The 27343-nt window shown below is 45.3% G+C and overlaps 1 long non-coding RNA gene across 1 annotated transcript in view; it reads left to right on the top strand.

Annotated features, from left to right (window-relative positions):
• The window catches only part of LOC130295500 (uncharacterized), a 28378-nt gene extending 15716 nt beyond the window's left edge, over positions 1-12662 (top strand). Inside the window, exons 2-3 of the long non-coding RNA XR_008848856.1 lie at positions 8869-8982; positions 11669-12662. This is a non-coding gene — a long non-coding RNA (uncharacterized LOC130295500). The remainder of the gene's footprint in view (positions 1-8868; positions 8983-11668) is intronic.
• Positions 12663-27343: the final 14681 nt, after the last annotated feature.

Consider the following 27343-nt stretch of genomic DNA (forward strand, 5'->3'; position numbering starts at 1 on the left):
ACTATGGCATCGTTCACACTGACTTTCATACCACTTCTTACATACAGACAGACTCCACCACCTTTTCTGTTCATTCTATCCTTGCGAAACAATGTAAACCCCTGCAGATTGACAGCCCAGTCATGTGAGGAGTCCAGCCATGTCTCAGTGACCCCAACTATATCAATATGTTCCTCCAGTATCAAGGCCTCAAGCTCCCCCATTTTATTTGCTAGGCTTCTGGCATTTGTGAACATACACTTTACATTTCCATCCTTTATGTTATTGGGGTTAATGGGATTCAAGGGTGTGAGTTTTATTTTCCTATGAAGCTTATTCCTATTAACTATTCTAACCCCTCCCTCCGCTCCACCCCCAGGTACATTTATAATTCCCACCTCTCTATCTACACTATCTTCCCCCTCTTTGCTGTAGGTTCCCTCCCCCCAAGTCCCTAGTTTAAACACTCCTCCACCCTTCTAGCCATCTTCTCCCCAAGCAAAGCTGCACCCTCCCCATTGAGGTGCAGCCCGTCCCTACGGTAGAGCCGGTAACCGACAGCGAAGTCAGCCCAGTTCTCCATGAACCCAAACCCTTCCTTCCTACACCATCTTCTGAGCCACTTGTTTACCTCCCTGATCTCCCGCTGCCTCTCTGGTGCGGCTCGTGGTACTGATAGTATTTCAGAAAAGACTACCTTGGAGGTCCTTGCCTTAAGCTTGCGGCCTAAGTCCCTGAAATCATTTTTAAGGACACTCCACCTACCTCTTACTTTGTCATTGGTGCCAATATGTACCATGACTGCTGGGTCCTCTCCAGCCCCGCCCAACAACCTGTCAACCCGATCCGCGATGTGCCGAACTCGTGCGCCAGGCAGACAACACACTGTTCGGCGATCCCGGTCTTTGTGACAGATTGCTCTGTCTGTCCCCCTAATAATTGAGTCCCCCACCACTAGTACCTGTCTGGCCTGCCCTGTACTCCTCCCTCCCTCCTTACTGGAGCAGACACCCCCCTGGCGGTCAGAGGCGGTATCCTGCTGCAGTTCTGCTAGCTCTGTAATGGCATCCCCCTCATCTGCCAAGCGGGCAAACTTGTTGGGGTGTGCCAGTTCAGGACTAGCCTCCCTGACACTTTTTCCCCTACCCCTCTTTCTAACTGTAACCCAGCTAACTGCCTGACTGTCCTGCAACTCCGTCCCACTGTCCTCCCCCACCTCTATTCCCGAGAGTGCCTGCTCAGTGAGCAGGAGACTCCTCTCCATGTTGTTAATGCTTCTCATTGTTGCCAGTCGCCCCTCTAGATGCAGGATCTGGGCTTCCAAACGGACAACTAGCACACATCTCGCACAACAATATGCACCCTCAAACTGTTGTTCAAGGATTGCATACATTGAACAGGATGTACATTGGACTGCATTTTCCAACATGGAGGCCATCTAGTTATGGGGATTTCACAAATGTATAGGAAAAAACAGACAGTCAAAATTACACTTAAAATTTTTTGTAGACCTTGTGCGTTCAAAAATTAAAACTCACAGCGATCTCAACCTCCTGCTTTCAAACTCCAGTTTTTGAAACTCCTCTTTCACGCCCCCTCTTACACAGCAACACTCAGAAAGAGCAAGCACATCTGGTCAGGCAGTTCCTGACTTCATTCTTGCTTTATCCTCTGTTCCTGTTTTGCCTCTCCTGGATTGATTCGGACTGCCTGACCATTCTATTGCTGTTTGGAGCTGCTACTTCTCCAACCCCTGAACACTTACAACTCTGCTACATCTTGCTGTTTCAATTTACCAGGCCTGGCGCTCACCAGCGCTATCTGGTGTCAGCCGGCTCCTTCTGCGGTGATCTCTACTTCCAAGTTCCTGATCTGCTAAAGCCAGCATCACAACCGAGGCTGTTCCACCATCTTGGTCTGGCTGAAAAGAACTCAGTAAGTGACAGAGGGTTCACACCCTGTGCAGCGTTACACTCTGGACAGTTTCTAAAAGGGACAGATGTGTCAGCAGAGAGCACTGTCGTCAGACTGAAAGGAAATACAAAACGAAAATAACTTCCTGTGGAGCATACAGCAGCTGATAAGTACTGGAAGGATTATGATTTTTAAATTGAAATAATTTACAGATCTGTTCAACTTTCTGGCACCAGTTGATTTAAAAAAATATGTTTTCCAGTGGAGTACCCCTTTAAGCACACAATACAAGTTATAATACTGTGTAATTTTCTTCTATTACCTCCGTACGACACTTTCTACCATTTTCATGCACAGGACCACACTCGGAAGGTTTGTGGTGCAAGACTTTTTATTCTTCTGTTGTCTCTGATCTTTCCTAGAATTCCATGTCACATGGTCTCCAGGAGGCATGGCTATGCTGCAGTGGGTGGATAGCAGGGTGGAAGGGATTTACTGAAGTAATGCCATCCACCCACTGACTGCAGCATAGCGAAACTTCCTGGAGACCATGTGACTTCTCAAAAAAAAATACACTAGATAACACATCCTAGATCTGAATGAATGAACTAATCGTATGAAATACTTTCCTCTTTACATAGTTGAATGCGCTGACAACAAAATCACACAAAAATTATCAATGGAAATCAAATGTATCAACCCCTGGAGGTCTGGATATGGAGTCACACTCAAAATCACAGTGGAAAACCCCACTACAGACTGATCCTACTTTATGTAATGTCCTTAAAACAAGTCACAATGAGGCTCAGTAGTGTGTGTGGCCTCCACGTGCCCGTATGACCTCCCTACAACGCCTGGGCATGGTCCTGATGAGGTGGAGGATGGTCTCTTGAGGGATGTCCTCCCAGACCTGGACTAAAGCATCTGCCAACTCCTGGACAGTCTGTGGTGGATGGAGCGAGACGTCCCAGATGTGCTCAATCGGATTCAGGTCTGGGGAACGGGCGGGCCAGTCCACAGCATCAATGCCTTCCTCTTGCAGGAACTGCTGACACACTCCAGCCACATGAGGTCTAGCATTGTCTTGTATTAGGAGGAACCCAGGGCCAACTGCACCAGCATATGGTCTCACAAGGGGTCTGAGGATCTCATCTTGGTATCTAATGGCAGTCAGGCTACCTCTGGCAAGCACATGGAGGGCTGTGCAGCCCCCCCAAAGAAATGCCACCCCACGCCATTACTGACCTACGGTCACGCTGGAGGATGTTGCAGGCAGCAGAACATTTTCCACGGCGTCTCCAGACTCTGTCATGTCTGTCACATGTGCTCAGTGTGAACCTGCTTTCATCTGTGAAGAGCACAGGGCGCCAGTGGCGAATTTGCCAATCTTGATGTTCTCTGGCAAATGCCAAGCACCCTGCACGGTGTTGGGCTGCAAGCACATCCCCCACCTGTGGACGTCGGGACCTTATACCACCCTCATGGAGTCTGTTTCTGAGTGGACACTTGTGGCCTGCTGATGGTCATTTTGCAGGGCTCTGGCAGTGCTCCTCCTGCTCCTGCTTGCACAAAGGCGGAGGTAGCGGTCCTGCTGCTGGGTTGTTGCCCTCCTACGGCCTCCTCCACGTCTCCTGATGTACTGGCCTGTCTCCTGGTAGCGCCTCCATGCTCTGGACACTACGCTGACAGACACAGCAAACCTTCTTGCCACAGCTCGCATTGATGTGCCATCCTGGATGAGCTGCACTACCTGAGTCACTTGTGTGGGTTGTAGACTCCGTGTATGACATATTGGGGTTTATTTACTAACGTGATCCCGACTCTTTTTTTGTCGGGTTTTGCGCCCAAATTGTGTTGCTTGTTCCAGCTACAGCTACAAATTGGCGTGTTTGTGACTATGAAGGTCCAGGTATGTTCAGTAGCTGTGAAGCAGCACAACACAGTGTTTACAACCTATAGTCATACCCAAGTCATGGGGGAGGAGAAGACCTTGCATGACGGAAAAAAGAGGAGCATGTGGTGCTTATCTACAATATACCCATCTGCATTGTAATTCTGCACCTCACAAGGCAAATCCTAATGGCAGAATGGTGAAAATGATGAAAGGAGTTCTTCCAGAACGTTACTAAACTCATTTCAATTCTAGACTTTCCAGCCACCTGTTCCATGTTCGCATTGACTCCAGTTGCCATGGCAACCGATGAAATATTTTGCGTACCGAATTTTCATTAACAGTTCATCATTTTCAGAGACTTACATCAAATGTCAGATAAAATTAACCAGTTACGAAGTAAGAAATTTAATGTGGATAAATGTCAACATTTCCTGGCACTTAGATTGTCTATCTCTCACTTGGAATCCTGGTTGCATCTCGTACATGATCTTCTGAGATCCTTACGTCATTCAGAGACGACCCGCTGATAGAATTATCAGGAAAGTAAATCATACGAGCTCGCTGCAATATAAATAGCCTTTATAGATCACCTGATAAGACAGATTACAGCCAGGATACTCCATAGACAATGAAGAACATCTGTTAGCCTTGTCTTACATTTAGATAGCTATAGCTGAAATATGTCTCAATTAGATGCGCCAAATTCATCAAAATGTCTGATACCTAACTTTGTCATGTATTACGTGTTAATTGTCTTAACGTAGACAAATTGTGTATGCCTAAATCTTGGAGAAACAGGGTATAACGGTGTCCCAAAATGAGGCCCCCATCCATGCTATCTCATATTTTCCTAGTAGCTTATAAGACAGTTTATTTTTAAACATGATACAATGACAGATTACAATGGGGCACAGCAGACTTGACTTGGGGTCCATTGGTGTTCATTTGAGGCTCCTTTTTACCACAAGTGAAGGAACATTCTGTGGTGCCTCTCAGAGAGCAAATGGTTTCAACTGGAGTGTGGATAAAGCATTAAAGGAGTATTCCAGCCTCTAAAAAATATGTCTGATCGTGTGTGTGGGGGTCCATCCTCTGGGACCACCAGTGATCTCCATAACCGGGCTTCAAATCTTCTGGCTGCATGGGGCAGTGGGTCGGCGTGTCCTCCATGCATCCTGTATGGGAGCATTGAGTCCACCCACAGCCGGTGATAACATAAGGCTGTTTAGGAAGCTGTCTTGGGGAGCTGAGGTTGGTGGGGGTGGAAAGCTACCTGTCTGTGCCCCTAGCTAGGTGTAGGGACCAAAACACTGCGTCAAAGTGAAGAAAAGGTGCCCAGCGCAGCGTTCAGATAATTCCCTCAGGAGGGGAGGTGCTTTCCTTCTGCACCCTCATCTTCTCATGGAGGGGGGGGGGGTAGAGAGATTGGTGCAGGTTTACTCATACAGATGTGCTAGTTTTAAGGTACAATTTGACGGACGCGCCACAAACTTACATTAGACTCCCAGCAAATAAGTCTGTTAATCTTCTTAGTCTCTGGCTCTGAAGTTGCTGAAAAATTGTAATAGATATTCTGATGCTTGGACCATCATCGGTGGTGGGCCTTGTGGGGGCTTTAGTATTCCTTGTTTATAATTCAATTAATTGACTAGTAGTTCCCTAGGAAGCTAAATGAGAAATATTCACCCCTGTGGGCTTGGTGTCGTGGAGGCGGTGGTCGCCGCCCAGCGCTACGCCAGTGTTAGGTTAATGACCCACTCTAACTGACTGGGCTTGTACTTTTTGATCAAAATGTATAATGACAACCTGTTAGTTCTTGAATTTATTCTGAGAAAGAAATAGATCAAAATACAAATGGAGGATGTGTGGCCATGTTTCCGCTTCTCTATCTTTGTTATACTAAATGCGAAATGACTTGAAGAAAAACAAAACAAAAAAACCTTAATATATAAATATATCTATCTATCTATCTATATATATATATATATATATATATATATATATATATATATCCTAAGTAAATAAAAAAATACACTTAAAATATAATAGTAAAAAAATATATATATATATATATATATATATATATATATATTATAATACATATATATATATATATATATATATATATATATATATGTATATAAAGAAACTCTGAAATTTTTGTTGTGTTTTCAGTTTCCTTCCTCCTGATTTTAATTCCGTCTGCTCAGTGTTTTGCCGGCTCGGAGTAGCCGCTGTCTCCTTTGCTATCTAACTGTCCCCTCTGGCAAAAACAGAAATGAACAACAAGCGCTTCACCCAGCATCACAAAACTCGTGTCGATCAAATTCTCTAAAGCGCTCAACAGTCATTTTTTTCCCCCTCCGTTTTTTTTTTTTTTTAAATGCCCATTATTGAGGATGGAAACAAATGTTACCTGAAATGCCACAACAGCCCCGAGCGCCCAGCGCCAGCAACAAACAGATTGGCAGGAAGTTAAAGTGTAAAATGTAAATAGATTCCGTTAATTCAATATGCTCTTCACTGACCCCGGTTCTTTCTGCGCATATTGTTGGCACGTCTGATACAAATTAACTACATCTATCTTTTTCCCCTGTGTAGTATAATCACCTAAATGAAAAGTAAAAAAATAAATAAAAAAAAAGGGAGAAATGTACGGCTTACAGGGGTGTAATTCACACTCAGGTAAGTAGACCACAGGGGGGCTGGAAATACCTTGCAGCAGTCATGAGTGAAAGGTAGAACTTTTTAATAGCGAACAATATACCCCTAAGGCAATAAAAGTTACCCAAATTTTATAGGAGAATTGTGATATAATATTCTATTCAATTTCCCAAATACAATGCACAGTTAAAGTGAACTAAATAGGTCGATGTTTCTGTGATTAGTAAAGTCTCTTATATATCGGGGAAGAGCTCTAATTTTTTCAATATATAGAAAGCATCAGCCCCCCCCCCCCCCCCCCTGAAGAGACATAAAGGAAAATTACCCTGATTCTCTTCTCACAGTAAAAGTAATATAATAATTTTCTGGCTACTTGTGGCCACCTCTAGGGGGAGCTTAGGAGCCAGCTGAATACTGATAATATAATAACTCGAATAATAAACCTGTAATTAATAAGCTCAGAGCTTCTCCTTGTGGTGACTGTAAAGAGAAGAATGAGATTAAGAGCTTTGGGTAGGAGAAACTGCCACAGATTCTTTTACTTTGATACTATTGCCCCCCAATGTACAAGAATATAACTATTATAAATCTGCCCCAATGTACAATAATATACCTACTATAATACTGCTCTTATATACAAGAATATAACTACTATAATACTGCTCTTATATACAAGAATATAACTACTATAATACTGCTCCTATATACAAGAATATAACTACTATAATACTGCTCCTATATACAAGAATATAACTACTATAATACTGCACCTACATACGAGAATATAACTACTATAATACTGTTCCTATATACAAGAATATAACTACTATAATATTGCTCCTATATACAAGAATATAACTACTATAATACTGCTCCTATATACAAGAATATAACTACTATAATACTGCACCTGTATACAAGAATATAACTACTATAATACTGCTCATATGTACAAGAATATAACTGCAATGATACTGCTCCTATATATAAGAATATAACTGCAATGATACTGCTCCTATATATAAGAATATAACTATTATAATACTGCTCCTATATACAAGAATATAACTACTATAATACTGCTCCTATATACAAGAATATAACTACTATAATACTGCCCCTATATATAAGAATATAACTACTATAATACTGCTCCTATATACAAGAATATAACTACTATAATACTGCTCTTATATACAAGAATATAACTACTATAATACTGCTCCTATATACAAGAATATAACTACTACAATACCGCTCCTATATACAAGAATATAACTACTATAATACTGCTCCTGTATACAAGAATATAACTACTATAATACTACTCCTATATACAAGAATATAACTACTATAATACCGCTCCTATATATAAGAATATAACTACTATAATACTGCCTCCTATATACAACACTATAACTACTATAATACTGCTCCTATGTACAAGAATATAACTACTAAAATACTGCTCTTATATACAAGAATATAACTACTATAATACTTCTCCTATATACAAGAATATAACTACTATAATACTGCTCCTATATACAAGAATATAACTACTATAATACTGCTCCTATATACAAGAATATAACTACTATAATACTGCTCCTATATGCAAGAATATAACTACTATAATACTGCTCCTATATACAAGAATATAACTGCTATAATACTGCCTCCTATATACAAGAATATAACTACTATAATACTGCTCTTATGTACAAGAATACAACTACTATAATACTGCCTCTTTTATACAAGAATATAGCTGCTATAATACTGTTTCCTATATACAAGAATATAACTACTATAATACTGCTCCTATATACAAGAATATAACTACTATAATACTGCTCATATATACAAGAATATAACTACTATAATACTGCTCCTATATACAAGAATATAACTACTATAATACTGCTCCTATATACAAGAATATAACTACTATAATACTGCTCCTATATACAAGAATATAACTACTATAATATTGCTCCCTATATACAAGAATATAACTACTATAATACTGCTCCTATATACAAGAATATAACTACTATAATACTGCTCCTATATACAAGAATATAACTACTATAATACTGCTCCTATATACAAGAATATAACTACTATAATACTGCTCCTATATACAAGAATATAACTACTATAATACTGCTCCTATATACAAGAATATGACTACTATAATACTGCTCCTATATACAAGAATATAACTACTATAATACTGGCTCCTATATACAAGAATATAACTACTATAATACTGCCCCCTATATACAAGAATATAACTACTATAATACTGCTCCTATATACAAGAATATAACTACTATAATACTGCCCCCTATGTTTAAGGACTGTGTATATGGTCATTAGAAGTGACGTCATTCTCATGTTCTTTAATACAGAATTCCGATGACTGAATATAAATAAACCGCCATCTCCTGTGTCAGTGTGTTGCAGATCTGATCTGAATATGAAGCAGGAGACGTATAAATTCTACTTTACAGCTGTAATAGACGGTAAGAGAACATTTTGCTCGCTCAGGATTGTAAACATGTTTTTCTGTACGGGAGCTGATAGGAAATATTGTGCTATAAACTCCCAGCAATCCGAGCGGCGGCTCAGCCTGGATATTATGGGATGGGGTGGAGGAACAGACTGCGGTTCACATTCTTTTGTACGGTTTTATATCACAGTAGGAAAACAGAACAACATGTTCTAATTACTATTTATATGTGAAACGCTGAACCGGAGGAACTTCCATAATTTTCATCTTTGCAAGTAAGTCAAAGAGGAAAATTCAGGCTGAAGCGACGGTAATGATGCTGGGGCCGAGGACTCCACTATGGCGCCAGACAATGACATGTTCTTTGCTGACGTACATCTTTATAGTATGTTCTCTGTCCCACTGTGAGTGTTAAAGGGATAGTCCGGCCCTAAGACATTGTATCCCTTATCCAAAGTATAGGGGATAAGATGTCTGATCACGGGGGGCCCGCCGCTGCATCCCTCATGCAGCACTCACCCGTCTCAGCTGCACACAATGCTGGAGGCTCCATGTCTAAAGCCTCACGACCACGGGGCCGGGGTATTGTGATATCCCGACTCCGCCCCCTTGTGACATCATGCCCCGCCCCTTCAATGTGAGTCTCTGGGATGGCGCGTGACGGCCTCCAGCGATGCAGTGGAGACAGGTGGATGCTGCATGAGAGATTGTGGGGTCTCCAGCAGCAGGACCCCAGTGATCAGACATCTTACCCCCTATCCTTTGGATAGGGGATAAGATGTCTTAGGGCCGGAGTACCCCTTTAAATGCTGAAAGAAAGAGATAGTATAACAGGAAAAATACTGGGACCATTGGTGCTGGGAAAGATGTATGAAAACCGTATTGTTTATCTTCAATATCAGATTCAGTATTTTGATTTAAAGTGATGGCTTAAAGGAGTAATCTGGTGCAGAGTATTCCTGCTCCGTCCTGCCCGGGCTGCAAAAAAATAGAAAATAAACCATCTCTCGCCTTCCGGGGTTCCCACGGAGCGTCACTACCGCTCATCGGTCCTCTGGTCCATCCTCTTCATACTTCCGTGTGTAACGAAGCGTCACATGGTGCTCAGCCTATCGCCGGCTGCCGCGATGTTCAACCTCGGCCCATGATAGGCTGAGCGCCATGTGACGCTTCGTTACACACAGAAGTATGAAGAGGATGGACCAGAGGACCGATCAGCTGTTGTGATGCTCCGCGGGAACCTACGAAGGTGAGAGATGGTCTATTTTCATTTTTTTTTGCAGCCCGGGCAGGGCGGAGCAGGAATACTCTGCACCAGATTACTCCTTTAAAGGCACTCTAGTTTTTTTTTGTGTTTTTGCCCATATAATGCACACTCACCTTTACTAGTTAAACAGCTTAATCTGTTTTATTTCAGCACAGCTGCATCCATGTGTTTAATTACTGTAACTAGGTCAAGTGCTAATAGTCTGACTGTCCAAACCATTCAATGCTTACTGTGTCAGAACAGGATGACATCATCACCTACCAGATCCCTCCTCCTAGCTCTCAGATCCTTCCTTCACCTCCCCTCCCCTCTCTCCCAGCTCGGTCTGCTATCTCTATGGGATCAGGATATAGTTATACACCTCCCCTTCAGCTCTATCTATATACTGCTGCTATCTCTATGGGAACAGGATATATAGTAGTTATACACCTCCACTTCAGCTTCATCTCTATTCTGCTGGTATCTCTATGTAATCAGAATATATAGTGGTAATACCCCTCTTCTCCAGTTCTGTCTGTATACTGCCTTCTGGTATCTCTATGGGATCAGGATATATAGTAGTTATACCCCTCCCCTCCAGCTCTATCTGTATACTGCTGCTGCTATTTCTTTGGGACCAGGATATATAGTAGTTATACACCTCCCCTTCAGTTCCATCTGTATACTGCTGCTATCTCTATGGGATCAGGTTATATAGTATTTATACAACTCTCCTCCAGCTCTATCGTATACTGCTGCTGCTATTTCTATGTGGTCACGATATAAAGTAGGTATACCCTCCCCTCCAGCTCTATCTGTATACTGCTGCTGCTACATCTATGTGATCATGATATAAAGTAGTTATACCCCTCCCCTCTAGCTCTATCTGTATACTACTGCTGCTATCTCTTTGGGATCAATATATAGTAGTAGTAGCAGTTATTGGTAACTGACCTCTGGGACTTCCTGTGCTCTCCAAAAGGGGCATCTCTCCCTGTGCATGGTGTGGCATGTCAGCATCTGCTCCCTGCACTGTCTATGGAAGCACCGGAGACACCCTTGTACAGTGCTCGTGTATCTCTGGCGCTCTCATGGAGAATTCAAGTAGGCAAGTAGTGTGTGCCGACATGCTTCTGAATGCACAGGAAGAGATGGGACCCCATTCTGGAGATCATGGAGGGTCCCAGAAATCAGCCCCCCTGCAATCATGCACTTACCCTCATTCGCAAGTTTTAAAATAGTTGAGTACCCCTTTTAAGCAGTACGTATTTTGCTTTCATTAATATGAGACAGTTCTTATTTTTTCCCTTCTGGGAGCTAATTTGCATATCATTGACAAAAATATTCAATTTCTGTTCCTCTGATGAAAAATAAAAATATCACAGGCTTTAATGTTCCTTCACCCCCCGCTGCTAAATTGCGTCTGTCATTTCACATTTCCCCCATATTACAGGCGAGGACGCAGAGCGTTACGCAACCTTTTAATTCCACCGAAAGACCATGAAATCAACAAATCGGAGGATTCCGAAAACTATGCGTCCCCATGTTTATCTGTGATCCGGTATTGTGCCGCAAAGCAGATGGTTTTCTTTAAGTCTGACAGCGTGATTCTCGTTCTTCGTAAATCTGTGTGAAATTGGAAAAAAAAGAAGATTTTTCTGTTACTTTAGGAAAGTGGTTTATTTGCTTGTCTGGCTCTGGATGTCACGGAGAATGCCCAATAAAAAAAAAAAGCAAAAAAAATTAAATAAATAAATGAATAAAATAAAAAATTCTCTCCCGCTGCCAAACACATTCTCTTGTCACGGGATTTTGTCCAGAAGATGATGTGCGAGGAATCAGAAAGTGGCTAAAGGAATTCAGCCGAGAGACTTGTTCTGCCGCGAGTATTACCCTTGTTGAGGATTTAAGTGAACATGAAGTTATTCAAATGGATCTCTGGATCCTTTACAGGGGATGTGGCATCGGCAATGTGCAGCGGGATGTGAAGCAGAGCGATAATCTGGAGTCCTGGAGGAACAAAGCGACTCTCCGCTGCCATTCGTGTCATATATCCAGCCATTGTATTCTAAAAATATGTACATGCTACACAGAGGGCAACCGTGCATGTGGAAGTGGATACAGAAAAACAAATAATAGGGGGTTTACTCAAAACATTGTTACGAATAGAGTCGAGCCAGCTGAGCGCCCGCCCCCCTGAACCCAGATTCGATCCAAGTTTCAGGGGGTTCGCAGCAGAGGGATCCATCCATTTTTCTGCATAGACGTCTATGCAGCAAAATGACAGATCTTTCTGTTGGCCGGGGAGTGTAGAGCAGTACCGCCTGCTTCTCCGGCGCAAAACTCACAATTGCAGCGGGTCTCAGAAGTGAGCCTCAATGCGGTCAACAACTTTTGACACAACTGATTGAGATGTCAAAAGTATAGATAGCTGGTTTGCTTTTAAATCTTTCTGGGCTGAGCGATATGCACCAGCTCAGTAAGGAAAGAGTTAACTAGCACTGCTGAGCAGTGCTACTGTTACGCCGAGCGCTCCGGGTCCCCGTTCCTCCCCGGAGCGCTCGCCTCATCCTCGTTGCTGCAGCGCCCCGGTCAGATCCACTGACCGGGTGCGCTGCGGTACCACCTCCAGCCGGGATGCGATTCGCGATGCGGGTGGCGCCCGCTCGCGATGCGCACCCCGGTCCCCGTACCTGACTCGCTCTCCGTCGGTCCTGTCCCGGCGCGTGCGGCCCCGCTCCCTAGGGCGCGCGCGCGCCGGGTCTCTGCAATTTAAAGGGCCAGTGCACCAATGTTGGTGCCTGGCCCAATCTTCCCAATTACCAATTAGTGTGATCACCTGTGTACTTCCCTATATTACCTCACTTCCCCTGCACTCCCTTGCCGGATCTTGTTGCCTTAGTGCCTAGTGAAAGCATTCCTAGTGTTCCTAGCCCGTGTTCCTGACCTCCTGCCGTTGCCCCTGACTACGATCCTTGCTGCCTGCCTCGACCTTCTGCTACGTCCGACCTTGCTTCTGCCTACTCCCTTGTACCTCGCCTATCTTCAATATCTTCAGCAGTCAGAGAGGTGAGCCGTTGCTAGTGGATACGACCTGGTCACTACCGCCGCAGCAAGACCATCCCGCTTTGCGGCGGGCTCTGGTGAAAACCTGTAGTGGCTTAGAACCGGTCCACTAGCGCGGTCCTCGCCAATCCCTCTCTGGCACAGAGGATCCACCTCCTGCCAGCCGGCATCGTGACAGTAGATCCGGCCATGGATCCCGCTGAAGATCCTACATTGGTCGCCCAGCTAGCCCTAAAGATCGCCCAACGAGATCAACAGCTGGCATACTTGACCTCCGAGGCACTGCGTATTCAGTCACAGATACAGCAGCTGCAGATACAGCAACAGCTACAGCTGCAACTACCATCTCCTCCGCCGGCTCCTGCAACTCCTCCGCAGCAACCGGCCGTTCCTAACCCCTGCTTGTCCCTGCCGGACAAATTTGGCGTAAAGATCGCCCAACGAGATCAACAGCTGGCATACTTGATCTCCGAGACACAGCGTCTTCAGTCACAGTTACAGCAGCTGCTGCCGCAGATACAGCAACTTCAGTCACAGCAGCTGCTGCCGCAGATACAGCAACTTCAGTCACAGCTACAGCTGCAACAACCATCTCCTCCGCCGGCTCCTGCAACTCCTCCGCAGCAACCGGCCGTTCTTAACCCCTGCTTGTCCCTGCCGGACAAGTTTGATGGGGACCGCAATGATTCTGCCACAGCCACAGTCCAGTCCTTCTTCGCTGAGGTCCGTGGTGTCTTCGAGGAGCCTGCCCGAGCTTCTTCTGCCGAGATTGCCCTGCTGAACCTGGAACAGGGTGTTTCTTCCATTGGCGAGTACGCCATTCAGTTCCGTGCTCTTGCTTACGAGTTGTCCTGGAATAGTGAGGTTCTCTGCGCGACCTTTAAAAAAGGCCTATCCAGCAACATTAAAGATGTTCTGGCCACATGAGAGACTCCTGCTGACCTACATGAACTCATTCATCTTGCCACTCGCATTGACATGCGTTCTTCCGGATGGCGTCTGGAGCTCCGCCTGGATATGGACTTTGTTCGCACGAAGCGTTTTTTCTCCCCGGCTCCTCTCTCCTCTGGTCCTCTGCAATCCGTTCCTGTGCTTCCCGCCGCGGAGGCTATGCAAGTTGACCGGTCTCGCTTGACACCTCAAGAGAGGACACGACGCCGCATGGAGAATCTTTGCCTGTACTATGCCGGTACCGAACACTTCCTGAAGGATTGTCCTATCCGTCCTCCCCGCCTAGAAAGACGTACGCTGACTCCGCACAAAGGTGACACAGTTCTTGATGTCAACTCTGCTTCTCCACGCCTTTCTGTGCCTGTGCGGATATCTGCCTCTACCTTCTCCTTCTCTACTATGGTCTCCTTGGATTCCGGATCTGCAGGAAAAATTTTTTTGGCCTCTCTTATCAACAGGTTCTACGTCCCTGTGACCAGTCTCGCCAGACCCCTCTACATCTTTTGTATTAACAATAAAAGATTGGACTGTCTCATGCGTTTCCGCACAGAACCCCTCCTAATGTGCATCGGACCTCATCACGGAAAAATTGACTTTTTTTTCCTCAGGTTCTTTGGCCCCAAGAAGAGGGGGAGACCCAAGGGGGGGGGGTACTGTTACGCCGAGCGCTCCGGGTCCCCGTTCCTCCCCGGAGCGCTCGCCTCATCCTCGTTGCTGCAGCGCCCCGGTCAGATCCACTGACCGGGTGCGCTGCGGTACCACCTCCAGCCGGGATGCGATTCGCGATGCGGGTGGCGCCCGCTCGCGATGCGCACCCCGGTCCCCGTACCTGACTCGCTCTCCGTCGGTCCTGTCCCGGCGCGCGCGGCCCCGCTCCCTAGGGCGCGCGCGCGCCGGGTCTCTGCAATTTAAAGGGCCAGTGCACCAATGTTGGTGCCTGGCCCAATCTTCCCAATTACCAATTAGTGTGATCACCTGTGTACTTCCCTATATTACCTCACTTCCCCTGCACTCCCTTGCCGGATCTTGTTGCCTTAGTGCCTAGTGAAAGCGTTCCCTTGTCTGTTCCTAGCCCGTGTTCCTGACCTCCTGCCGTTGCCCCTGACTACGATCCTTGCTGCCTGCCTCGACCTTCTGCTACGTCCGACCTTGCTTCTGCCTACTCCCTTGTACCTCGCCTATCTTCAGTATCTTCAGCAGTCAGAGAGGTGAGCCGTTGCTAGTGGATACGACCTGGTCACTACCGCCGCAGCAAGACCATCCCGCTTTGCGGCGGGCTCTGGTGAAAACCTGTAGTGGCTTAGAACCGGTCCACTAGCGCGGTCCTCGCCAATCCCTCTCTGGCACAGAGGATCCACCTCCTGCCAGCCGGCATCGTGACAGCTACTTTACTCTTTCCTTGCTAAGCTGCGGCATAGTGCACAGCCCAGCAAGATTTTACAGTAAAACACTGATCTTTATAGATCGTTGGTTTACTGTTAAATCTTGCTGGGCTGCGCACTCTGCGCCAGCTCAGCAAAGAAGAGTTAACTAGAGTTGTGGTGGTGGTGGGGGTTGTATACAGCACACAGCCTTTGCTTTATACTGTGTGCCGAAGATCCCTTACCAATCTCCTTCTGGGCCTCTTCTTTTGTAGCCCTGCCTCTAATGACAGCGTCACTAGAGGTAGAGCTAAAGAAGGAGATCAGATGGGAACGAGATTGGTAAGTATGGGTCTGTTAAAAATGCATAATGTGTCCAAATTTAATATATGAAGAGACCTTTTCTGTCAGTGTGTTCTTGTAACAGGGAGCCTCCAGCTGTTGCTAAACTACAACCTCCAACATTCCCAGACTGGGAATGATGGGGGTTGTAGTATAGCAACAGGGAGCCCGACTGATCACTACAACTAATAGGGATAAGTGCACCCTTAGAGGGTTCTCTCACATCGCTGTGTCACCTGACGGACAGAGTTTGGAGAGCAGCATGCGGTTGCCCATTTCTCTCCCTGCTTGTTTTTGCCATTGGTCAGTGTCTATATAATCAGACAATATCAATAAAACTTTTGGCATGACTCTAGGACACTTCAAAAAAATTTTTAAGATTGACAAGTATGCTTTAAAGATCAGAGGATTTTGCAGTATGGTGCGGATTATAGTGTGTGCTCTATGCATTAGTTTCCAGGATTCTAGTGGATTGTTCTCGTCAAGTAATGTTCCTAGTTTTTCAGTAAGTTCTTGGCTCACCCTTGTTCAGTCCCTGTGTCTGTATATTGAATTTATCTTGCTGCTTAGTTCCTTGATTCCATTTCTGTTCAGATTTGCTTTTGCCTCTGGGACCTAGTGCCTGCTTGTTGCTTTGCTAGGGTTAGTTCTCAGATCTTGTTCCTTTTTGTATTGTTGTCACCTTCCATCATTCATTAAATTTTTTATTTTTTTTTGTGAATGCCTGCTTGTCATACAGTTCGGGTCTACTGTAAGTCCTGGGGGTATCTGAGTACTAGGAGCTCCAATTAGGACCCAGAAGAAATCTATTTCTGCCATCTATTGATGACCAAAATGCATCTTTACAGCCACACATGATGGGGGATCTCAAAGTCCTGATCATATCATAGGCATCATTTGATTGGAATGGGTGACTTGGGTTCAGGGCCAGCCCAAAACAAAATGCTGCCCCCAAGAAAAAAAAAAACAATTCCAAATCCTTTTTATTTTTTAAATTATTATTATGTTTACATGTTTTTTAAATGAAAAATCAGAAAAGGGGGGTTATTTGAACTTTTAATATGGAAGGGGTTAATGTGTGTTTTAAAAAAAAAACTTTTAAACTTTTTGTTTTTTTACACTTTATTTGTCCCCTGGGGGACAGTAGATTCCTCATACAGATCAATGAAGTTCCATTCATCTGTGATCATTTGGTAGAGCTTGGTCCACCCAGGCCGTATCAAATGCAGAGCCATGGACCAAAGGGAAGCAGAGGTAAGCCCTCTGCGGGGGGGGGGTTTAGACCACCAGGGATGGTTTAAAGCTCACTTTAGATGCTGCTGTCAGCTTTGACAACGATCTAAAGGGTTAATAGGCAGATGCGGCGATCACGCATGCCAGCTATTTGCGGTGGCCCCCAGCTACTGAAACCAGCTGGGGGTCACAGAGTATGGAGTGGGCTCGAGTGTGGATCCCCTGTGAAGGTGCCACCTGTGGGACCCATTGTAGGGCCGGCCCTGTTTGGGTTAGAATAAGGTTGACCCCTTTGATATATATGTCTTTTCATGCAACATATAAACTTCATATGCACAATGAATATTAGATTTTATTAGATGTAAACTCGCCCCTTCAAACAGCTGATTAGCCATGGGGGAGGAGAGTTAAACTGGGAGGCGGACCCCCAATAATCTAATATTGATGGTCTAATGGTCGAACCTGTGGATTAACCATGAATTTTAAAAGACTAGATAGGGTTAAGTTCCCATTCTGCATTGGAGATCTGTTCAGGGAGCTCCACAAATGAATACGTTTATTTAGCAGGACTTGAGTGGCCCAAAAATGCTGCAAGCCATAACTTTTTGTCTGGTCCGATTCTGCTTAATAAACAAACACTAGACAAAGACCAGACAAACGCCATCAAAGTCAATGGGATCCACCTGAAACCATCAGTGCAACAGACCATCCATTTCCTGGTCCCGACTGGAGTCGGAGGTGTGAATGAGGCCTAACAATTTAAAATTGAAAAAAAAAATCGCTTTACTTTAAAACAATAAATAGGCTTATAAAATGTCACCCCAAATTAATCCCTATTTCTTGTCACGAATAGGAAATTTTTCAATGCAGGGTTCTTGCAAAATCTGGGCCATGAACATTAAGGTCACATGCTTTCACAAAATGGCGACCCCAATGGCCATGTGCCTGACCTGAAGTGACTCCATCTGTCTGTCATTCATAATGACGAAGAATAGATCTTTGTCACATGATATCTGTTGCTATGGATGGGTATTCAAGATGCTAAAACTTCTAAGATTACCTTTGGGAAATACCATAGCACCCTAAAGGGGATTCTAATTCAGAGAACCCTACAATTCTATCGTAATTCACATATAACCAGACTGGTATTTCTAACCATTGCATTTTCTATAGTAACAGATGTAACAGTTTTCGTTGTAAACATTAGATTATTTCCTAAGTGAACTTGTACTTTCCAACAAGCTTAACTTTGGGTTGATGAATTTTGTCCTTGTGTTCGTAACCCAAGTTCTGTGAAAAAATGCTATAAAGCGAATGCATAAAATCACTTGTTTCCAAAGCATTTTAGCGACTGAGCGATACTGAGCTCGGGTACAGAATTATGGCTGGTGCTCCTCCCTTAATTACCACAAGAATCGCTGGTATTGACAAATAGCGCCATTAGGACCATTTTCATTGGCAGCCTCACTAATCTCTTTGTGGATACAGGATGTGCTTTGGGTACAGGCTCACTGGCTGCAGTAAATTGGCCTCCTAAAAATGTGCAGCCTTTGAGATAATTCTAGTAAGTTTACAAAATGTTGAGTAAATCAAATGCAGCTGGAAATCCTTAAGTCTGGCTGGAAACCAAGATTCATATTTGCTACAATTAGGTTTTAATTAACATTACGAATTCTGCATGTTGATTGTTTGTGGTTGCGGTATGAGGCTGCAATGTTATAGCTTGGGACGTCTCTTGGCAAGGGAACCATTCGTTTAAATTGGAATGTTTTTACATAATTTCATTGGGTTTCTGAGCTGAACATAGCAAATCATAGGAAATGGGTGATATATTTCATTCTTAGAATATTAATATTACTTGGGTTATTAAAAAGTTATCTAGTTAGTAGCATTATTTATAGATTTATATTATGGGAATGAAAAGGAGAGAGAGATGGAGAGAAAGATATGGAGAAGAAAACAAAAAGGAAGGAAAGGGAAAATTGAAAAGGAGAAGACAAAGATGAAAAATGAGAAGAAGAAGAAGAATGAAAAGGACAGGAATGAGGAGAAGGAGAAAGGGGAGGAGGAGGAAGAGGAGGATGTGCAGGAAGGAGGAGAAAGAGAAAGAAGAGGAGGATGAGTGTCACGATGCCGGCTGGCAGGTAGTGGATCCTCTGTGCCAGAGAGGGATTGGCGTGGACCGTGCTAGAGGATCGGTTCTAAGTCACTACTGGTTTTCACCAGAGCCCGCCGCAAAGCGGGATGGTCTTGCTGCGGCGGTAGTGACCAGGTCGTATCCCCTAGCAACGGCTCAACCTCTCTGGCTGCTGAAGATAGGCGCGGTACAAGGGAGTAGACAGAAGCAAGGTCGGACGTAGCAGAAGGTCGGGGCAGGCAGCAAGGATCGTAGTCAGGGGCAACGGCAGAAGGTCTGGAACACAGGCTAGGAACACACAAGGAAACGCTTTCACTGGCACTAAGGCAACAAGATCCGGCGAGGGAGTGAAGGGGAAGTGAGGAGATATAGGGAAGTGCACAGGTGTAAACACTAATTGGAACCACTGCGCCAATCAGCGGCGCAGTGGCCCTTTAAATCGCAAAGACCCGGCGCGCGCGCGCCCTAGGGAGCGGGGCCGCGCGCGCCGGGACAGAACTGACGGAGAGCGAGTCAGGTACGGGAGCCGGGGTGCGCATCGCGAGCGGGCGCTACCCGCATCGCGAATCGCATCCCGGCCAGCGGCGGTATCGCAGCGCCCCGGGTCCGTGGAACCGACCGGGGCGCTGCAGTGAGAGGAGTGTAGCGAGCGCTCCGGGGAGGAGCGGGGACCCGGAGCGCTCGGCGTAACAGTACCCCCCCCCTTGGGTCTCCCCCTCTTCTTGGAGCCTGAGAACCTGAGGACCAGACTTTTGTCCAGGATATTGTCCTCAGGTTCCCAGGACCTCTCTTCAGGACCACAACCCTCCCAATCCACTAAAAAGAAGGTTTTCCCTCTGACCTTTTTAGATGCTAAAATTCCTTTGACGGAGAAGATGTCCGAGGAGCCGGAGACAGGAGTGGGGGGAACAGATTTGGGAGAGAAACGGTTAATGATAAGTGGTTTAAGAAGAGAAACATGAAAGGCATTAGGAATACGAAGAGAAGGAGGAAGAAGAAGTTTGTAAGAGACAGGGTTAATCTGGCGCAAAATCTTGAAAGGACCAAGATAGCGTGGTCCCAACTTATAGCTAGGGACACGGAAGCGGACATATTTGGCGGAGAGCCATACCTTGTCTCCAGGGGAAAAAATGGGAGGAGCTCTTCTTTTCTTATCCGCGAATCTCTTCATGCGTGAAGAAGCCTGTAAGAGAGAATTTTGGGTCTCTCTCCATATGATGGAAAGATCACGAGAAATTTCATCCACAGCGGGCAGACCAGAGGGCAAGGGGGTAGGGAGGGGGGGAAGAGGGTGACGGCCGTACACCACGAAAAACGGGGATTTGGAGGAAGATTCAGAGATTCTGAAATTATACGAGAATTCGGCCCAAGGTAGAAGATCTGCCCAGTCATCCTGGCGGGAGGAAACAAAATGTCGTAAATAGTCACCCAAGATCTGGTTAATTCTTTCTACTTGTCCATTGGATTGAGGATGGTATGCAGAAGAAAAATTTAATTTAATCTTGAGTTGTTTACAGAGAGCCCTCCAGAATTTAGACACAAATTGGACGCCTCTATCCGAGACGATCTGCGTAGGCAACCCGTGAAGACGAAAAATGTGTACAAAAAATTGTTTAGCCAACTGAGGCGCTGAAGGAAGACCAGGAAGAGGGATGAAATGTGCCATTTTGGAGAATCGATCAACGACCACCCAAATAACAGTGTTGCCATGGGATGGGGGTAAGTCAGTAATAAAATCCATACCAATCAGAGACCAAGGTTGTTCGGGAACAGGCAGAGGAAGAAGAAAACCAGCGGGCTTCTGGCGAGGAGTCTTATCCCGGGCACAGATAGTGCAGGCTCGCACAAAGTCCACCACATCAGTCTCTAGAGTCGGCCACCAATAGAAGCGAGAGATGAGTTGCACAGATTTCTTGATGCCCGCATGACCTGCGAGATGGGAGGAGTGACCCCATTTGAGGATTCCGAGGCGTTGGCGTGGAGAAACAAAGGTCTTTCCTGGAGGAGTTTGCCTGATGGAGGCTGGAGAAGTGGAAATCAGGCAGTCAGGAGGAATGATGTGTTGAGGAGAGAGTTCAATTTCAGAAGCATCTGAGGAACGAGAGAGAGCATCGGCCCTAATGTTCTTATCAGCAGGCCGAAAGTGAATTTCAAAATTAAATCGGGCAAAGAACAGAGACCACCTGGCCTGACGAGGATTCAGCCGTTGGGCAGACTCGAGGTATGAGAGGTTCTTGTGATCGGTGTAAATAATAACTGGAAATCTTGATCCCTCCAGCAGATGCCTCCATTCCTCAAGTGCTAATTTAATGGCTAGAAGCTCTCGATCCCCGATGGAGTAGTTCCTCTCCGCCGGAGAGAAGGTCCTAGAAAAAAACCCACAAGTAACAGCATGCCCGGAAGAGTTTTTTTGTAGAAGGACAGCTCCAGCTCCCACTGAGGAGGCATCAACCTCCAATAGGAAGGGTTTAGATGGGTCAGGTCTGGAGAGCACGGGAGCCGAAGAGAAGGCAGACTTGAGTCGTTTAAAGGCGTCTTCCGCTTGAGGAGGCCAAGACTTGGGATCGGCATTTTTTTTGGTTAAAGCCACAATAGGAGCCACAATGGTAGAAAAATGTGGAATAAATTGCCTGTAATAATTGGCGAACCCCAAAAAACGTTGGATGGCACGGAGTCCGGAGGGGCGTGGCCAATCTAAGACGGCAGAGAGTTTATCTGGATCCATTTGTAGTCCCTGGCCAGAGACCAAGTATCCTAGAAAAGGAAGAGATTGGCATTCAAACAGACATTTCTCAATTTTAGCATAGAGTTGATTGTCACGAAGTCTCTGAAGAACCATACGGACATGCTGGCGGTGTTCTTCTAGATTGGCCGAAAAAATTAGGATATCATCAAGATATACAACAACACAGGAGTATAACAGATCACGAAAAATTTCATTAACAAAGTCTTGGAAGACAGCAGGGGCGTTGCACAGGCCAAAGGGCATGACCAGATACTCAAAGTGTCCATCTCTGGTGTTAAATGCTGTTTTCCACTCATCCCCCTCTCTGATGCGGATGAGGTTATAGGCGCCTCTTAAGTCCAATTTAGTAAAGATGTGGGCACCTTGGAGGCGATCAAAGAGTTCAGAGATGAGGGGTAAGGGGTAGCGGTTCTTAACCGTGATTTTATTAAGTCCGCGGTAGTCAATGCAAGGACGTAGAGAGCCATCTTTTTTGGACACAAAGAAAAATCCGGCTCCGGCAGGAGAGGAGGATTTACGGATAAAGCCCTTTTTTAGATTCTCCTGGACGTATTCAGACATGGCAAGAGTCTCTGGGGCAGAGAGAGGATAAATTCTGCCCCGGGGTGGAGTAGTGCCCGGGAGGAGGTCGATAGGACAATCATAAGGCCTGTGAGGAGGTAGAGTCTCCGCTTGTTTTTTGCAGAAAACATCCGCGAAGTCCATATAGGCCTTAGGGAGACCGGTTACTGGAGGAAGCAGAGAGTTACGGCAAGGGTTACTGGGAACCGGTTTTAGACAGTCCTTGGAACAAGAGGGCCCCCAACTCTTGATCTCCCCAGTGGACCAATCCAGGGTTGGGGAATGAAGTTGAAGCCAGGGAAGTCCAAGGAGAATTTCCGAGGTGCAATTGGGGAGGACCAAAAGTTCAATCCTCTCGTGATGAGATCCGATGCTCATTAGAAGGGGCTCCGTGCGGAAACGTATGGAACAGTCCAATCTTTCATTGTTTATACAATTGATGTAAAGGGGTCTGGTGAGACTGGTCACTGGGATGTTGAACCTGTTGACGAGAGAGGCCAAAATAAAATTTCCTGCAGATCCAGAGTCCAAGAAGGCCACAGAAGAGAAGGAGAAGGCAGAGGCAGACATCCGCACAGGCACAGTAAGACGTGGAGAAGCAGAGTGGACATCAAGGATTGTCTCACCTTTGTGCGGAGTCAGGGTACGTCTTTCCAGGCGGGGAGGGCGGATAGGACAATCCCTCAGGAAGTGTTCGGTACTAGCACAGTACAGGCAGAGGTTCTCCATGCGGCGTCGTGTCCTCTCTTGAGATGTCAGGCGAGACCGGTCGACCTGCATAGCCTCCACGGCGGGAGGCACAGGAACAGATTGCAGGGAACCAGAGGAGAGAGGAGCCGAGGAGAAGAAACGCCTCGTGCGAACAGAGTCCATATCTTGGCGGAGCTCCTGACGCCTTTCGGAAAAACGCATGTCAATGCGAGTGGCTAGGTGAATAAGTTCATGAAGATTAGCAGGCATTTCTCGTGCGGCCAGAACATCTTTAATGTTGCTGGATAGGCCTTTTTTAAAGGTCGCGCAGAGGGCCTCATTGTTCCAGGATAATTCAGAAGCAAGAGTACGGAATTGTACGGCATACTCGCCAACGGAAGAATTACCCTGGACCAGGTTCAACAGGGCAGTCTCAGCAGAAGAGGCTCGGGCAGGTTCCTCAAAGACACTTCGAATTTCCGAGAAGAAGGAGTGTACAGAGGCAGTGACGGGGTCATTGCGGTCCCAGAGCGGTGTGGCCCAAGCCAGGGCTTTTCCAGACAGCAGGCTGACTACGAAAGCCACCTTAGACCTTTCAGTGGGGAACTGGTCCGACATCATCTCCAAGTGTAATGAACATTGGGAAAGGAAGCCACGGCAAAACTTAGAGTCCCCATCAAATTTATCCGGCAAGGATAGTCGTAGTCCAGAAGCGGCCACTCGCTGCGGGGGAGGTACAGGAGCTGGCGGAGGAGATGGTTGCTGGAGCTGTGGTAGTAACTGTTGTAGCATAACAGTCAGTTGAGACAGCTGTTGGCCTTGTTGCGCAATCTGTTGTGACTGCTGGGCGACCACCGTGGTGAGGTCAGCGACAACTGGCAGAGGAACTTCAGCGGGATCCATGGCCGGATCTACTGTCACGATGCCGGCTGGCAGGTAGTGGATCCTCTGTGCCAGAGAGGGATTGGCGTGGACCGTGCTAGAGGATCGGTTCTAAGTCACTACTGGTTTTCACCAGAGCCCGCCGCAAAGCGGGATGGTCTTGCTGCGGCGGTAGTGACCAGGTCGTATCCCCTAGCAACGGCTCAACCTCTCTGGCTGCTGAAGATAGGCGCGGTACAAGGGAGTAGACAGAAGCAAGGTCGGACGTAGCAGAAGGTCGGGGCAGGCAGCAAGGATCGTAGTCAGGGGCAACGGCAGAAGGTCTGGAACACAGGCTAGGAACACACAAGGAAACGCTTTCACTGGCACTAAGGCAACAAGATCCGGCGAGGGAGTGAAGGGGAAGTGAGGAGATATAGGGAAGTGCACAGGTGTAAACACTAATTGGAACCACTGCGCCAATCAGCGGCGCAGTGGCCCTTTAAATCGCAAAGACCCGGCGCGCGCGCGCCCTAGGGAGCGGGGCCGCGCGCGCCGGGACAGAACTGACGGAGAGCGAGTCAGGTACGGGAGCCGGGGTGCGCATCGCGAGCGGGCGCTACCCGCATCGCGAATCGCATCCCGGCCAGCGGCGGTATCGCAGCGCCCCGGGTCCGTGGAACCGACCGGGGCGCTGCAGTGAGAGGAGTGTAGCGAGCGCTCCGGGGAGGAGCGGGGACCCGGAGCGCTCGGCGTAACAATGAGAAGGAGGAGAAGAAGGAAGAAGAGAAGGAAGAGGAAGAGGAAGAAGAGAGGAAAGAGGAAGTGCAGGCGGAACAGGAAGAGGAGGAGGAAGAGAAGGAGGAAAAGGAGGAGGAAGACAATCAGAAAAGGGAAGAAGTTGAAAAGTTAGACAAAAAAGTGAATTAATAGACAAAGATGAAAAATCAGTAGGAAAAAAGGAAATGAAGAAGGTGAAGTAAAATAAGAATAAAAAGGAAAATTAGGTAATACATTGAAAAGAGGAAGAAAAAGTGTATAAATATGGAAAATAAGGAGAAGAAGAAAAAAACAATATGATAAAAAGGAATAGTAAGAGAGAAAAAGGATATGGAGGATACAAACCAGAAAAGGGGAAAACAAGAAGGACAAAAAAGTAAAAGAAGATAAAAATAAGAAATGAGAAGAAGAAATAGAAGAAAATAATGAAACAAAGAAGAAGAGTAAAGAGAAAGATAAAAAGAAAAGAAAAGAAAAGAAGTATATAAGACTGAAAGGAGGAGAAAAGGAAGAAAAGAAAATAATCTGAAGAAGAATCTAAAAAGGAAGAAAGAGAAGAAGAACAATCGGAAAATAGAAGAAGAAAAGTGAAAGAAAATTAGAGGAAGATAAACTAAACAAAGAAGAGAAATGAGAATAAAAAGAATAAAACGAGGAAGAGGATGAGATGAAGAAGATGAGGTAATTGAAAAATAAAGAAAAAGGTTTCAAATATGGAAAATAATAATAAGAAGGGGCAGAAGGAGGAAAAAAAACAGATGAGAAAAAGGTGAAGAGGGAACAAGAGAGGAAGAGGAGATGGAGGAGAAAAACCAGAAAAGGGAAAGATAAAGAAGATAAAGTAGACAATGATAGGGAATGAGAAGGAGAAAAAGAAGGAGGAGAAAGAGAAGGTGACACGATCAAACAAAGGAAGAAATGGATAAAAAAGTAGAGATAGAAAATAAGAACAGAAAAAGGAGAAACAAACAACTGAAATATAAGGATATACAGATTTGTTTGTTACTTGTTGTTCATGGCCTCCATTGACTTCTATCGCTTGTGTTGACCATGTTGGAGCTACAGGATACAATTTGCCATGGTTGCTGTCTTGTAGACATATTAGGAGAAGATAAATCAAAACTAATGGAAAGAAAAGATAGAGGTGCTGGTCATAACAACAAATCTAATCGTTTCCTGATTATCCCCTATGGCAGATGTCAAGAGGAAAGGCGGATTGTCAATGGTAGATTTCAGAATCCTTGATTCTTTGCTCTCTTGGGTAATACGTGCTGCCAGGGTTGTCTCAAAGCTGCTTATTCTCCTCATCCCATTGACATAATCATGCATGTTTATGGAAGAGTTGGTATAAATAGCTGTCAGTGGAATAAACATATGCAAATTGACGTGTGCATGTATATGACCAGCTTTAGAACAGATTTTATTAACCAATTTTGATTGACTTTGCTTATTTCGCTTGTCTACAAATATCTTCGTTTTGATGACATAATCCTGCAGTCCCAGCTTTGAGTTTAACTTGTGTTTTATCCTGTTTGTACTGAGTTCTCATCACTCGTATTACAGATGAGATGCCAGTGGAAACACAGTCAATCCCAAACCAAGGGAAAGAATCGGAGCCGGTTTAGAGAATTTGACAGAGTTCCTGAGCTTGGCTGACTCGCTGTCTGTAATTATGCTAAATAACATTACATTGAAGAAGCCGGTCACACATTTCGGTATCTCTGTGCTGTGGGCCAAACACCTGCTGTTCCGACTTGAAAGATTTACAGGATTTGGCTTGTTCCGCGACAAGTGAAATGTGGAATAAATATACGGAGCCACTTTTTTTTTGTTTTGTTCATAGACCAAGTGTCCAGTTAAATAAATTCTAGTATCGGAAACAATTCTATTTGAAACCATAAAAGTTATTAACATGTTAGGAACTTAAAGGGGTACTCCGGTGAAAACCTTTTTTCTTTTAAATCAACTGGTGGCAGAAATGTAAACATATTTGTAAATTACTTCTATTAAAAAAATCTTAATCCTTCCTGTACTTATTAGCTGGTGAATACTACAGAGGAAATTCTTTTCTTTTTGGAATGCTCTCTGATGACATCACGAGCACAGTTCTCTCTGTTGACGTTATTATAAAAATGCTTTATTTATTGTTGTCCTTAGTGGGATTTGAACCCAAGTCCCCAGCACTGCAAGGCAGCAGTGCTAACCACAGAGCCACCATGCTGCCCTTAGCATACATCTGCTCTGCATGGTTGCTAAAATGGACAGAAATGTCAGCAGAGAGCACTGTGTTCGTGATGTCATCAGTGTTCCAAAAAGAAAGGGATTTCCTCTGTAGCATTCAGCAGCTAATAACTACTGGAAGGATTAAGATTTTTTAATAGAAATAATTTACAAATATGT

Source organism: Hyla sarda, chromosome 11, assembly GCF_029499605.1.
Source record: "Hyla sarda isolate aHylSar1 chromosome 11, aHylSar1.hap1, whole genome shotgun sequence".
NCBI classification, from domain to species: Eukaryota; Metazoa; Chordata; class Amphibia; order Anura; family Hylidae; genus Hyla; species Hyla sarda.